The sequence below is a fragment of the Triplophysa dalaica genome, chromosome 17, assembly GCF_015846415.1.
Source record: "Triplophysa dalaica isolate WHDGS20190420 chromosome 17, ASM1584641v1, whole genome shotgun sequence".
NCBI classification, from domain to species: Eukaryota; Metazoa; Chordata; class Actinopteri; order Cypriniformes; family Nemacheilidae; genus Triplophysa; species Triplophysa dalaica.
This window is the reverse complement of record NC_079558.1, coordinates 13994472-14007560: the sequence shown is the minus strand read 5'-3', so window position 1 is coordinate 14007560 and position 13089 is coordinate 13994472. Positions and strand designations below refer to the sequence as shown.

Here is a 13089-nt window from a genome sequence, read left to right as displayed (position 1 = left end):
AGGACCAGGCTTGTGCCATGTGTGTAGTCACTGTTATGCTTAGTATAATATTTTTGTTTTTGCCCAGGAAGGTTGTATGAAGAACTCAGAAAAGGAAGAAGTGGAAACTAAGCAATTAATGAAGGAAGCACAAAATGAGGTCAGGTGGGGAGGGAAAGATTGAGATCCAGCATTTTCAGTCAGAAAAAAACATGAGTGCAGGAAGAGAGTGTGCATTAAAGGAACTGTAGTAGAGTAGGCGGGGCGAGACCGTGGTTCGAGTCCGGTGAGTAATTGTGAATTAGCGCCAGCTGTGCGCACACCGGCCTCGAATCACGTAGGAGATGGGAGAATATAAAAGGAACGAGCGACCGGACCGTCGAGGAGAGAGGACCGGGCCCGAACTTATGTTATGTTTGTATTTATATTATGTTTTGTTCGCCGGCGGTCGTCCGTGAGGGGCCGCCGGCTGTTATATTACTTTATTAAATGTTTAAATGTTTGCCGGTTCCCGCCTCCTTCCTTCCTCCCGGGTTTCGGCACCAATGTAACAAATCTCAATAAAATGGAAGGAAGGAGGCGCCTTCTGCGGCCATGTTACGGCAGTAAATTTCCTTAATTATTATGCCGGAATGGGAGTATAGTTCCTTATCATATCAGCCTAGAAATCGTAACTTTTCTTTTTCCGTCAGTCTTCGCACACAATATAACTACAGAAGAGTATTTAGGAAAAATATCAAAACTCTTTGGTCATTTTTAGACGCGATGCTACTGGTCTAATTGGATTCAATGATCTATGACAAGCTATGCTAAAAGTGCTATCGCCAGACCCGGAGGTCGGTTGAATAGATTCCAAAACGGTAAAACTCAACGTATTAACTCTGGGGGAGTTGGAGAATGATCCTATTTCCAACAAAAAATGGAGTGTTCCTTTAAGACAAGAAAGGTCAGGTCAAAACAATATTTTAGTCCCTGCCGTCAAAGATCTTGCTGTAAGATCAAAACATTTACATTTATGCATTTGGCAGACTCTTTTATCCAAAGCAACTTACATTGCATTATTCTATACATTTGTTTCTAAGTATGTGCAACCTCACAGAAACACCTCATATGTGGCCTTTTCCAAGTATTTGGGGCTTTCCATGACCTTAACATTTACATTTAGTCATTGAGCAGACGCTTTTATCCAAAGCGACTTACAGGTGGGGTAGGCAATGGAAGCAATTGGGACAGCATAAGTACAACAAAAGCATAAGTGCAATCAAAAAAGAAGACTGGTCTCATATAACCTAACACAGTATATAGAACCATTCATTCATTTATTTATTTTTTAATTTTTTTAAGAGTAGAGAAGAAAATAGAGTCAGAACATATCAGTCAGAAGTTTACGGAAGAGATGTGTTTTCAGACGTTTCTTAAAGATGGCTACAGGATCTGCAGAACTTGTAGTAGCGTGCTGATCATTCCACATAGGTGAAACAGATCCAGAGAAGGTGCACGAGAGAGATTTTTTACCTTTTTGGGATGGCACAACAAGACGCCGTTAATTTGCAGAGCGTAGGGATCTGGCAGGTACATATGTCTGCATTAGCGAGTGAAGATAAGATGGTGCCGAACCAGTGGTGGTCTTGTAGGCCAGAATCAGAGTCTTGAATATGATGCGCGCGACTATAGGGAGCCAATGTAGCTTAATGAATAGAGGAGTGACGTGTGCTCTCTTCGGTTTATTAAAGATAACATTTGCCGCAGCATTCTGGATCATCTGTAGAGGTTTGGTTGTGCAAGCTGGAAGTCCACCCAGTAGCGCATTGCAGTAGTCCAGTCTGGACAGGACCAGAGCCTGTACTAGGACTTGCGTAGCATGCTCTAATAGGAAGGGTCTAATTTTCCTAATATTGTAGAGGACGAATCTACAGGACCGGGCGGTGCTGGCCACTTGATTTGAGTTGAGCTGATCACCACTCCCAGGTTTCTTGCCTTTCTGGAAGATGAGTCTTTGTATCGGCCAGGATTACAAGCAGTTCTGTTTTTGAAAGGTTCAGCTGCAGGTGATGGCCATTCATCCAGAGCGAGACGTCGGCTAGGCAAGCTGAGATGCGTGCAAAAACAGTCGGATCGTCTGGGCGAAAAGAAAGGTAGAGTTGTGTATCATCCGCATAGCAGTGATAGGAAAAGCAATGTTTCAGAATGACAGAGCCTAGGGATGTCATGTATACAGAGAATAGAAACGGACCAACCACTGAGCCCCGAGGCACACCTGTGTCGAGATGTCGGGACTCGGACACCTCACCTCTCCAAGATACTCTAAAGGACCTACCCGAGAGGTAAGACCTGAACCATTGTAGCACCATTCCGGAGACCCCCATAGCCTTGAGGGTGGACAGGAGGATGTGATCGTTAACGGTGTCAAAGGTGGCTGATAGATCCAGTAGGATGAGAACAGATGAGTTAGAGAAAGCTCTTTCCAGTCTCTGGGCTTCAATTCAATTCACGTTTATTTATCGCTTTTCACAATGTGTATAGTTTCAAAGCAGCTTTACAGGGGCAAACAGGAAAAAACAGAAAAGTTAAAACACAGCACAGTGCATGGTATTTATACAACGAGTAAGATCATTCTAATAAATAATATCTAATTTCTAATTAAATAAATAAATGAATGAATGCAGTCTCCCGGTGAGCAGGCCAACACTGCCCTGCTGTGGCGAGGAACCCAAACTCCAATGATTGATTAATGGAGAAAAAAACCTGGGGTGAAACCAGGCTCAACCGGGAGGGCCAGATCCACTCTGACGTGTCATAGCTGCACTCAAACTGGTGACATGTGATTTTAGTTTAGCATTTAATACCAAATATTGTAACTTCAGCATTAATAAGACAAATAGTCCGTCTTTTGCTCTTGGTCGGGGATGTAGTGGGCATCCCGAGGCAGAGGCGGAAAGAGAATAAAGAGAATAATTAGCGTAGCTGCTGTTCACTAACTATGCATTAAGTGAAAGCTTGGCTGAAAAGATGTGTCTTTAATCTAGATTTAAATTGGGAGAGTGTGTCTGACCCTCGAATAGTATCAGGAAGGCTATTCCAGAGTTTAGGTGCTACGTATGAGAAAGCTCGTCCCCCTTTGGTGGATTTTGTTATTCTAGGTGTTGTCAAAAGTCCTAAGTTTTGAGATCTTAGAGAGCTTGATGGGTTGTAACGTGATAAAAGCTCGGTTAAGTAAGTAGGTGCTAAACCATTCAGGGCTTTGTAAGTAATTAAAATAATTTAAAAATCAATACGATACTTAATGGGTAGCCAGTGAAGCGATGATAAAACTGGGGTTATGTGATCGTATTTTCTTGACATAGTAAGAACTCTGGCAGCTGCATTCTGAACTAACTGTAGTTTGTTTATCGATGAAACAGGACAACCACTAAGTAGAGCATTACAATAGTCAAGCCGTGAGGTCACAAATGCATGAATAAGCTTTTCTGCGTCTGCAACACACAAACTATTTCGTAATTTGGCAACATTTCTAAGGTGGAAGAAGGCTGTTTTTGTGATATTTGAGATGTGATTTTTAAATGACAGGTTGCCGTCTAATATAACGCCTATGTCTTTAACTGTATTTGTTGGAGTAACAGTGCAGCTTTCAATTTGCAGGCTGTAATCGGAGATATTCTGTTTACTTGATTTTGGTGCTATAAGTAATATTTCTGTTTTGCTAGAGTTTAAAAGGAGGAAATTACTAGTCATCCAATGTTTTATGTCCTCGATGCACTCTGCCAGTTTGGATAAATTAAAGGAATCATCTGGTCTTCAATAACAGAGAGCAGCGCAGTTTCAGTGTAATAACCGCTCTTGAAACCAGTCTGGTTGCTGTCTAGAAGGTTGTTCTGGGCGAGAAAGGGTGAGAGCTGGTGGGGAGGAGGGATACTGGTCTGTAGTTTTCTAACAGTGCAGGATTAAGAGTAGGTTTTTTTAGTAGTGGGGTAATACGGGCCTCTTTGAAGAGTGTAGGAAATGTACCAGTGGTGAGAGACGAGTTGATAATGTGGGTCAGAGAGGGAACAACCGATGGGGAAATGGCCTGGAGGAGATGAGTGGGGATGGGTTCTAGGGGGCAGGTAGTCGGGTGGTTAGAAGAAATGACCTTGGAAACGTCCTCTTCAGATAGGAGAAAGAACGAGGGGAGCAAGCATGTGTCTGGGTATTGGGCGTAGTCAAGAGGCTGTGGTGCAGAGAATTGATTGCTGATGTTGGTCGTTTTCTTTAGAAAGAACGACGCAAAATCGTCAGCTGTTAAGTCCGATGGAGGTGAAGGGGTAGGCGGGCAAAGAAGAGCAGAAAAAGTTTTAAAGAGAGTACGAGGGTCAGGATAGTTGTTGATTTTAGCGTGGTAGTACTGGGTTTACGCAGAGGAGACATCCGCAGAGAAGGAAGAGAGAATAGACTGATAGAGAGAGAGGTCGGTAGGTTCTTTTCATTTGCGCCACTTTCTCTCAGCAGACCTGAGAGAGGCGCGATGCTCACGGAGAGCATCAGATAACCAGGGGGCAGAAGGAGATGCACGAGATGGCCTAGTTCTCAGAGGGCATAAGATGTCTAAGCAGGAGGTTAGTGTGGAGCAAAGGGTGTGGGTTACGGTATGGTATGATGGGTGAAGCAATAGCGTTTGTAGATAAGATCAAGTTGATTACCAGATTTATGGGTTGCTGAAGTGGGGACTCGCTTGAGGTCAAACGACGTAGTCAGGTTGTTGAAGTCAGCAGCCTGTGGTTTGTCCAGGTGGATGTTGAAGTCTCCAAGTACCATCCAAGGAGTACCATCCTCGGGGAAAGATGACAGAAGCGCAACCAACTCCTCCAAGAAAAGTCCAAGGTTTCTTGGGGGACGATAGATAACTACAACATGAGTTTTAACAGGGTGGATGACAATAACAGCATGAGACTCAACGGCGGTGTTGTTGCAATAGGGTGCCAGCTGTTTGAATTTCCAGTGATTAGGAATAAGTAGTCCGGTTCCTCCACCCCTCCCTGATATGCGTGGGCTGTGGGAGAAAGTGTAGTTATTGGAGAGGGCAGCCGGTGTGGCAGTGTCCTCAGGTTTGATCCAGGTTTCGGTAAGTGCTAAAAGAGAAAGACCAGAATGTTTGGCAATAGCTGTGATGAAATCTGCCTTGTTTATAGCAGATTGGCAGTTCCATAAACCAATAGGAATGGTAATGGAGGTAGTTTTGGATGCTGAAAGAGTGCGCAGATTGTTAGCATTAGCCATGCGTGGTCTTCTGCATGTTACCGGTGATTTACGAGTTGTAAAGACAGTGTGGATTTGAAAACACATAGTGAAAAATGAAGGAATTTACAAGACAAATAAAGAAAAGGGAATAAAGATAATAAATAAAGTGCAATAGTCGAAGTGCAAAACAGTAATACTCAAGTGCCTTGTCGGTGTCCTTGCTCGGTGGAGTCGCACAGGTAGAGTCGATGGTCTTTAGTCTCTTCGGTCTTCGAGCGATGAGGGCTGCACACGACCGCTGCACGCGGTGGTTGGTTGCACTTATAGACCCGTTTAAATCACGCAGTTGAATTCAGCAGGACATACCTTCCAATGTCTCCCAATAACACGCTAAACAAACGCAACTATTAACACGTGACTCAGCGGACGCACACAATGGGAACGAAACTGCGTTAGACTGCATTAAAACACACACTATTAATCAATTACACTTACGACTTTCAGTTGATTCTCAAGCTGCAACAAACTGCTTCTCCCACGAACTGGGCTTAAACAACTGTTTAAATACTTTAGCTAGCGTTGGACACGCCTTCCAATATCTCCCAATAACACGTGAATCAAACGCAACTATTAACACGTGACTCAGCTGACACGCACAATGGGAACGAAACTGCGTTAGACTCAATTAGACACACACTATTAATCAATAACACTTCAGTTGATTCTCAAGCTGCAACAAACTTATTCTCCCACGAACTGGGCTTAAACAACCTTAAAGTGATAGTTCACCCAAAAATGTCAATGGAGGTCGAGATCTGTTCAGTTACTGACATTCTTCCAAACATCTTCCTTTGTGTTTAGCAGAACAAAGAAATTATACAGGTTTGGAACAATATGAGGGTGAGTAAATGATGACAAAATTTTCATTTTTGGGTGAACTATCCCTTTAATGCTTGGATGAAATGGCTAATGAGTGGCTGCGATATACATAAACCTACCAACATTCATCTAAATGATTTTTTAAATGAATTTACGTTTTAGTCACATATCATCATCAGAAAAAAGAACGTTTTATCCAAAATGAAAATTCTGTCTTCATTTATTCACCCTCAAGTTGTTGCAGGTCTGTATACATTTCTTTGTTTTTTTTAACACAAAACAAGATATTTTGGAGAATGAAGGAAAGCAAACTGTTCTGGGGCACTTTTGACTACCATTGTAATTTTCCTACTTTGTTAGTCAATGGTGGCCAAGAACTGTTTGGTAACAAATATTCTTCCAAATATCTTTCTCTGTGTTCATCGGAACTAAGAAATTTATGCAGAATTTGAACAACTCGAGGCTGAGTAAATGATGTAAAAATGTGTATTTTTGGGTAAGCTATACCTTTTATAGAAATGCCATCGTTTCGCAATATTTTTTTATCAACATTTAGAAATTATTACAAAAATTTGGGCAAATAAGAACATTTGCATGCACATGCACAGTGTGGACAGTAAATCCTTTAAATCGGATTTCAATTGGATATCCAAAAAAATCTGATTTAGACTGACAGTCTAAACACACTCTTTGAAGTTTCTTTCAAATCGCTTAATCGCCCTTTGATAACAGTGGGAGCAAGAGTGAAATTGGAGTGATGAGAGCCATTTATTTTTGGTTTATATTTTTGATGTACTTTTTTTCGCCCAGAAATTTTTGTGCATCCCTGGTCAAAATGTTTTAGGTAGAGGAAGAGTGCCTTTAACAAGACATATAGACATATTTGCCTTAAAATAAAGCATAAGCAATAGCATATTTTGGCATCGTTTTTGAGATGTTGCATTGGATGCTACATCCTAAGAAAGCAATCACTTACTGTAGAAGATCCAATCTAAAGCCGTTTTGTATACAGATTAACACCTATTATATCTAGCCACATTCCATTTATAATCAGATTTACATTAGTGAATAATCATTGCATAAATAATGTCTTTATTATGGTTTATGAATCATTTCACTGTGATTGCTTGCAAATCCTCTCTTAATTGATTCACTTAAAGGCGGGGGATGAAAGCTATTCATAGCTGAATCTCTGAGGATCTGAAGGTTTCAGATTCCAGTGACAGTTAAACAAAGCCATCTGTCTGATGCTTTGGTTTAGAGTAGCATGAAGAACTTGTCTTCTGAGCATCAGATTAATGGCCATTGTTGGTGCTAAATTTAGTAATAGTGATAAAATTATTAGACTTATTTAAATTCTAAATCCTAATGCCACTGGATGTCAATGGATTTAATTGGAGAAAAAAGCTTTTGTCACTTTTTTAGGACTACAGCAAGTGAACTTTAGAGTCAATTTTAATGGATGTGACTTATATTGATCCCATCTTTAGACTCCAGTGCTTCTTCCAAAATGAAATGAAACACAAATGTGTCAAACCAAACCAGTAATTGTAAATGTTAAATCGGTGAAGTAAAAATATTAGGGGGGGATGTACATGGTAGAGCTTTTTTTGAAGCTGCATTTGAAAATAACTAGAACACGACCTTGTTCTTCATTTGGCTCGAATAACATTTGTGTGTTATTTCCCGTGTTTTAAAGAGGTCTCCAGACAGCGCTGTGTTTTGTGTGTTCTTGCAATCCCCGTCATTGAGAGTATTACCTAAAATCAGATTCGAGGCACTCTTCTGGTTTCTAGATGTCAACTGTAACTGTCTGAAATGACCTAGCCTTAGTTACATCTTCCCACCTGAAGTCAACATCTTTTCCCATTTGTCTTTTCAAGTAAAGTGTTTGTACTGGAAAATGTAACCATTTTATATACTGACCTTTGTTATGTCAGTTATAAACCATAGTGCCTAATGTTCATTTAGCTTTATCAATAAAACGCTGCACAGAAACTACAAAAAATATTTATTTGTAAAATTATGTAATAACAGTGATGTATGTTGATGAATATTAAATAAATCTATGTCAGGTATATAGAGAGACGTTATTTTAATTTATTCAAACTCTACTACCACCACCAGGATGGTATGACTCCAGCTCATCCTCATCTCCGACAGGCAAAGACATTTCTTAATAAAAGGGAAGAAATTAAGCTTTGATGCACATTCTCCAAAAGATTGATAAAAGTCCACTTAATATTAATAGCGTTTCCTTTCTCTGTGTCCCACTGGAGTGAGGAAATAAAGACTTTAGTTCTGCCACCTTTATTTATTGCATATATAAACAGCGTGTCGAGCTCAGCAGTCAATGTTCTGTCTATTTTCAAAGATTTTCTCAGTACTTTAAGTGCTTCTTATTGAATATTAGGTAGATTAATACATTCTTGCACGAATAGTTTGCAATAGAAGCTAAAGATTGTGATTGTTGACTCACATGCAAACCTGTTTATGCAGGATTTTTTGCTTAACTGAGATTGAATGGAATTTCTTTGAAGTGTTTCTGTAGTTAACTGATAGAATTTGGGGCTGACAATGCCATGGTCATGGGTTTGATTCGTTCTGATAAAATGTGTAGCTTGTTATATTATTTCTAGTATTTTTATCCCTATGGTGCGTAAATATAAATATTTTTGATCATGTTATCCCATTGCATTTCGTAACCTACAGTTTACACTACTGAGATAAGCGTACAAATCAGCGTTTCTTACAGGGGTTTGAGAGATTATTGCACAAGGTGACGTTACATGCTAATTAGCATATTTGTGACATCATCGTGTCGTACTTGCGTTCACTCTGTTTCATACGGTACAGTATTTAAAAAAACAGAATGCTCCAAAAAAGCAGTTGTTGTTTACATATTTCTATTTGTTTTCATATCATATTGTTTCTGTTGACAGACATAACATTATAATTACGGACAAATGTTCATATTCATGTTCATGTCCAGTCAGTTACAATAACACTTGCCAGTCAAAAATGGAAATTTGTGGAATTCTATTTATATCTTGCTGGTCTGGTCTCAATTTACCTTGGCTGGTAAAAACAATTTATCTGTCCTTTCAATTAACGATTATAGCATGAGCGCTCTAGTTGCTATTAACCATCATATTATTAGAAACTTTAAAAAGGTACAAGCAGAGGGCGCTTGCTCTGACATTACTCGGTTAACCAGCGTCAGCCAACATAGGTTTCTCCTTCATCATTGCAGTCTAAAGATGTTTCAAGCGACTGTTATGTTCCCTCATAACATCAGAAGACCCGCCTCTCCTTTCATTCGATTGGATAATGAGAAAAAAGAAGCAGGAAGTCAAGCGCTTGAGGTGAGATTTTTTCAACTTCAGGTGCTCAAGAGTGCTCGTCTAAAAAATGTGAGGCGCTACTGGGACATAAATGTGAGTCGCGCAGAAGCAGCACGCAAAATGCTCCTTGCCAACTGAAAACAATTCGAAAGAGCCGAGTCTAACACCGTGTCTACACCGGACGCAGCAGGCCGGGCTGCATCCAGTGTGGCAATTTTATTTAATATATTGTGTTCTAAAGCGTTTCTTAAGTAGCGTTTCTTTGCAAATGTATTATATGTGAGACAAAATTGTAAGGGTGGGCCCAAGTTCCCTCACACCCATCAGTATAAGGACACAATTTTTGAGCCTTCTTGTTACATGGCCTGACATTTTTTTCTGGTTCCCCCCTAGACAACTACTGCAGTTTGACATTTTCCATCATGGTAATCAGGGTTTTTCCTTGCTTAAAACGAGATGGAGGTGGTGCCATCCCGATCTTGTACACACATAAGAAGGCCTACCATACCGTTATGTGGCTTAACCAAAGTGACTCGGACATATTAGAAGTTCCAATAAAATTATATGAAAATGACAATTATGAGGTTATATAAAACATTCTTTTAATAAATTCTTTTTTTTTTAAACTAACTTTTCGGGCCACGATAGCCAACTGAACTAACCAGTCTTACTAAATGAGCAAAGCTCATTCACATATTGCATTCTCTGTGGTTCACTTTAAATGATTCAATGATCTCTTGTATTCACTAGTGCCTGAAAAGTTAAATAGTCTAAATGAATCGGTTGAAATGAGTCATTCTTGTGCGAGTCGTTCTGAACGCAATGAGCATTCATACTGGCTAACTTGCTGTTTACAGTATGCGCTGATTCAACGATCCCAACTGCACAGCTACTTTGATGCAAAACAAACAGCCTTGTAACACAGCTAGCTCTTGTTGTGCAACTCTTTTTAGCATCTCAGTGTGCTGATAAGGAAACATCGCTTCCACTGTGGCATAATGCCGCAACTGCAGTTAGAAATGACAGTCTGTTTAATGCATGCAGCATTTCTTGTGAAGACACCCAACATCAATTTGGCGAGAGTCTGAGGCAGCACGACTTTTTGACGGAGGCGGCCGCCTCCAATTTCTCTGTGCAGGAAAAACCCTGGATATAAGACAGCATTGTTCAAGAAGCCTGTTCATGAAGCGGTGCCTACTCAAAACTGTAGGCAGAAGCAGGTACAGGATATTATGACCTCTAATAGCTTTTTAATTAAGAGTGGAGGGACATGACACAGACACTGGAATCATTTATTCATAGTTCCTGTGTGGGTTTGACCTGACCTGCTCTCTTCAATAACAAACAATTTGACTTGCTTGCTTTTCAGTCAATGCAATAAAGATTGATAAACAAGAAATTTGGAAAGGTTCTTGAAGCTCATAAGATCTTAAAAGGTCACAAAATAACTTCTTGTTCATACTGGGACATCTTTAGCTGCATTGCTGGCTTCGTTAGTAGTTGGCGTCTTAAAAAGACTGCAAGATAATACTGAAAATGTAAAGATCTGTTTCGTAATTCTTTAGCCATACTGTTGGTATTTTTGTGCTATATGTGTGTTCATTCTCTGACTTTATAAAGTCCTTCAGAGCCCTTCAAACAATCTTTGTGGCTTTCTCAGCTTTTATGTAGATGCTAGCATAACAGGAAGTGATTGGAGACTAAAGCTGAACACCAAAATCATTAAGTATAAGGAATCTTCTGTGTACTCTGTACTCAGTACGGTGTTGTTTTCAGAGGTCGCTCTGAAAAAAAGCTCTTTTCAAAGCTTACAAGACTTAATGACAGTTGTTTCATATACAGTCATGGCCAAAATTGTTGGCACCCCAGTATTTTTTCCAGAAAATCAAGTATTTCTCACAGAAAAGTATTGCATTAACACATGTTTTGCTATACACATGTTTATTCCCATTGTGTGTATTGGAACAAAACAAAAAAAGGAGGTGAAAAAGCAATTTTTTACATAATGTCACACAAAACTCCAAAAATGGGCTGGACAAAATTATTAGCACCCTTAACTTAATATGTGGTTGCACACCCTTTGGAACAAATAACTGAAATCAATCGCTTCCTATAACCATCAATTAACTTCTTACACCTCTCATCAGGAATTTTGGACCACTCTTCCTTTGCAAACTGCTCCAGGTCTCTCAAATTGGAAGGGCGCCTTTTCTCAACAGCAATTTTAAGATCTCTCCACAGGTGTTCAATTGGATTTAGATCTGGACTCATTGCTGGCCACTTCAGAACTCTCCAGCTTTTTGTTGACATCCATTTCTGGGTGCTTTTTGAAGTATGTTTGGGGTCATTGTCTTGCTGGAAGACCTACGATCTCGGACGCAAACCCAGCTTTCTGACACTTGGCCCTACATTGCGACCAAAAATCCTTTGGTAATCCTCAGATTTCATGATGCCTTGCACACAGTCAAGGGACCCAGTGCCAGAGGCAGCAAAACAACCCCAAAACATCTTTGATCCACCACCATATTTGACTGTAGGTACTGTGTTCTTTTCTTTGTAGGCCTCATTCCGTTTTCGGTAAATAGTAGAATGATGTGCTTTACAAAAAATCTCTATCTTGGTCTCATCTGTCCACAAGACGTTTTCCCAGAAGGATTTTGGCTTGCTCAAGTACATTTTGGCAAACTGTAGTCTTGCTTTTTTATGTCGCTGTGTCAGCAGTGGGGTCCTCCTGGGTCTCCTGCCATAGCGTTTCATTTCATTTAAATGTCGACGGATAGTTCACGCTGACACTGATGCACCTTGAGCCTGCAGGACAGATTTAATTTTCTTTGGAACTTGTTTGGGGCTGCTTATCCACCATCCGGACTATCCTGCGTTGCAACCTTTAATAAATTTCTCTTTTGTCCACGTCCATGGAGATTAGCTACAGTGCCATGGGTAGCAAACTTCTTGATAATGTTGCACACTGTGGACAAAGGAACATCTAGATCTCTGGAGATGGACTTGTAACCATGAGATTGTTGATATTTTTCCACAATTTTGGTTCTCAAGTCCTCAGACAGTTCTCTTCTCCTCTTTCTGCTGTCCATGCTTAGTATGGCACACACAGACACACAATACCATGACTAAGTCAACTTCTCCCTATTTTGTCTGCTTTCAGGTGTGATTTTTTTATATTGCCCACACCTGTTACTTGCCCCAGGTGAGTTTAATGGAGCATCACATGCTTGAAACAATCTTATTTATCCACAATTTTGAAAGGGTGCCAATAATTTTGTCCAGCCCATTTTTGGAGTTTTGTATGAATTTGTCAAATTTGCTTTATTCCCTCCTTTTTTTTGTTTTGTTCCGATACACACAAAGGGAATAAACATGTGTATAGCAAAACATGTGTTAATGCAATACTTTTCTGTGAGAAATACTTGATTTTCTGGAAAAAATTCAGGGGTGCCAACAATTTTGGCCATGACTGTATGTATAAATTGTTTCTTCTACAATTAGATAAATATAAATGAACAAGAACATTGTTGACATTTAGGGAATAGAGAGCTGTTAAACGAAACTGAATCCACTAGCTTAGTTAATTGGCTCTTTAGATGATGTAATGAGAAATATTGGAGCTGATTTTTTATTCTGAGAAGCAGGAGACAACAAGCTAGGTTTGTTACCA

The 13089-nt window shown here is 40.0% G+C and overlaps 1 protein-coding gene across 2 annotated transcripts in view; it reads left to right on the top strand.

The window, feature by feature from the left end:
* Positions 1-13089, top strand: part of pemt (phosphatidylethanolamine N-methyltransferase) — an 85206-nt gene that overhangs the window by 40750 nt on the left and 31367 nt on the right. The window lies entirely within an intron of this gene.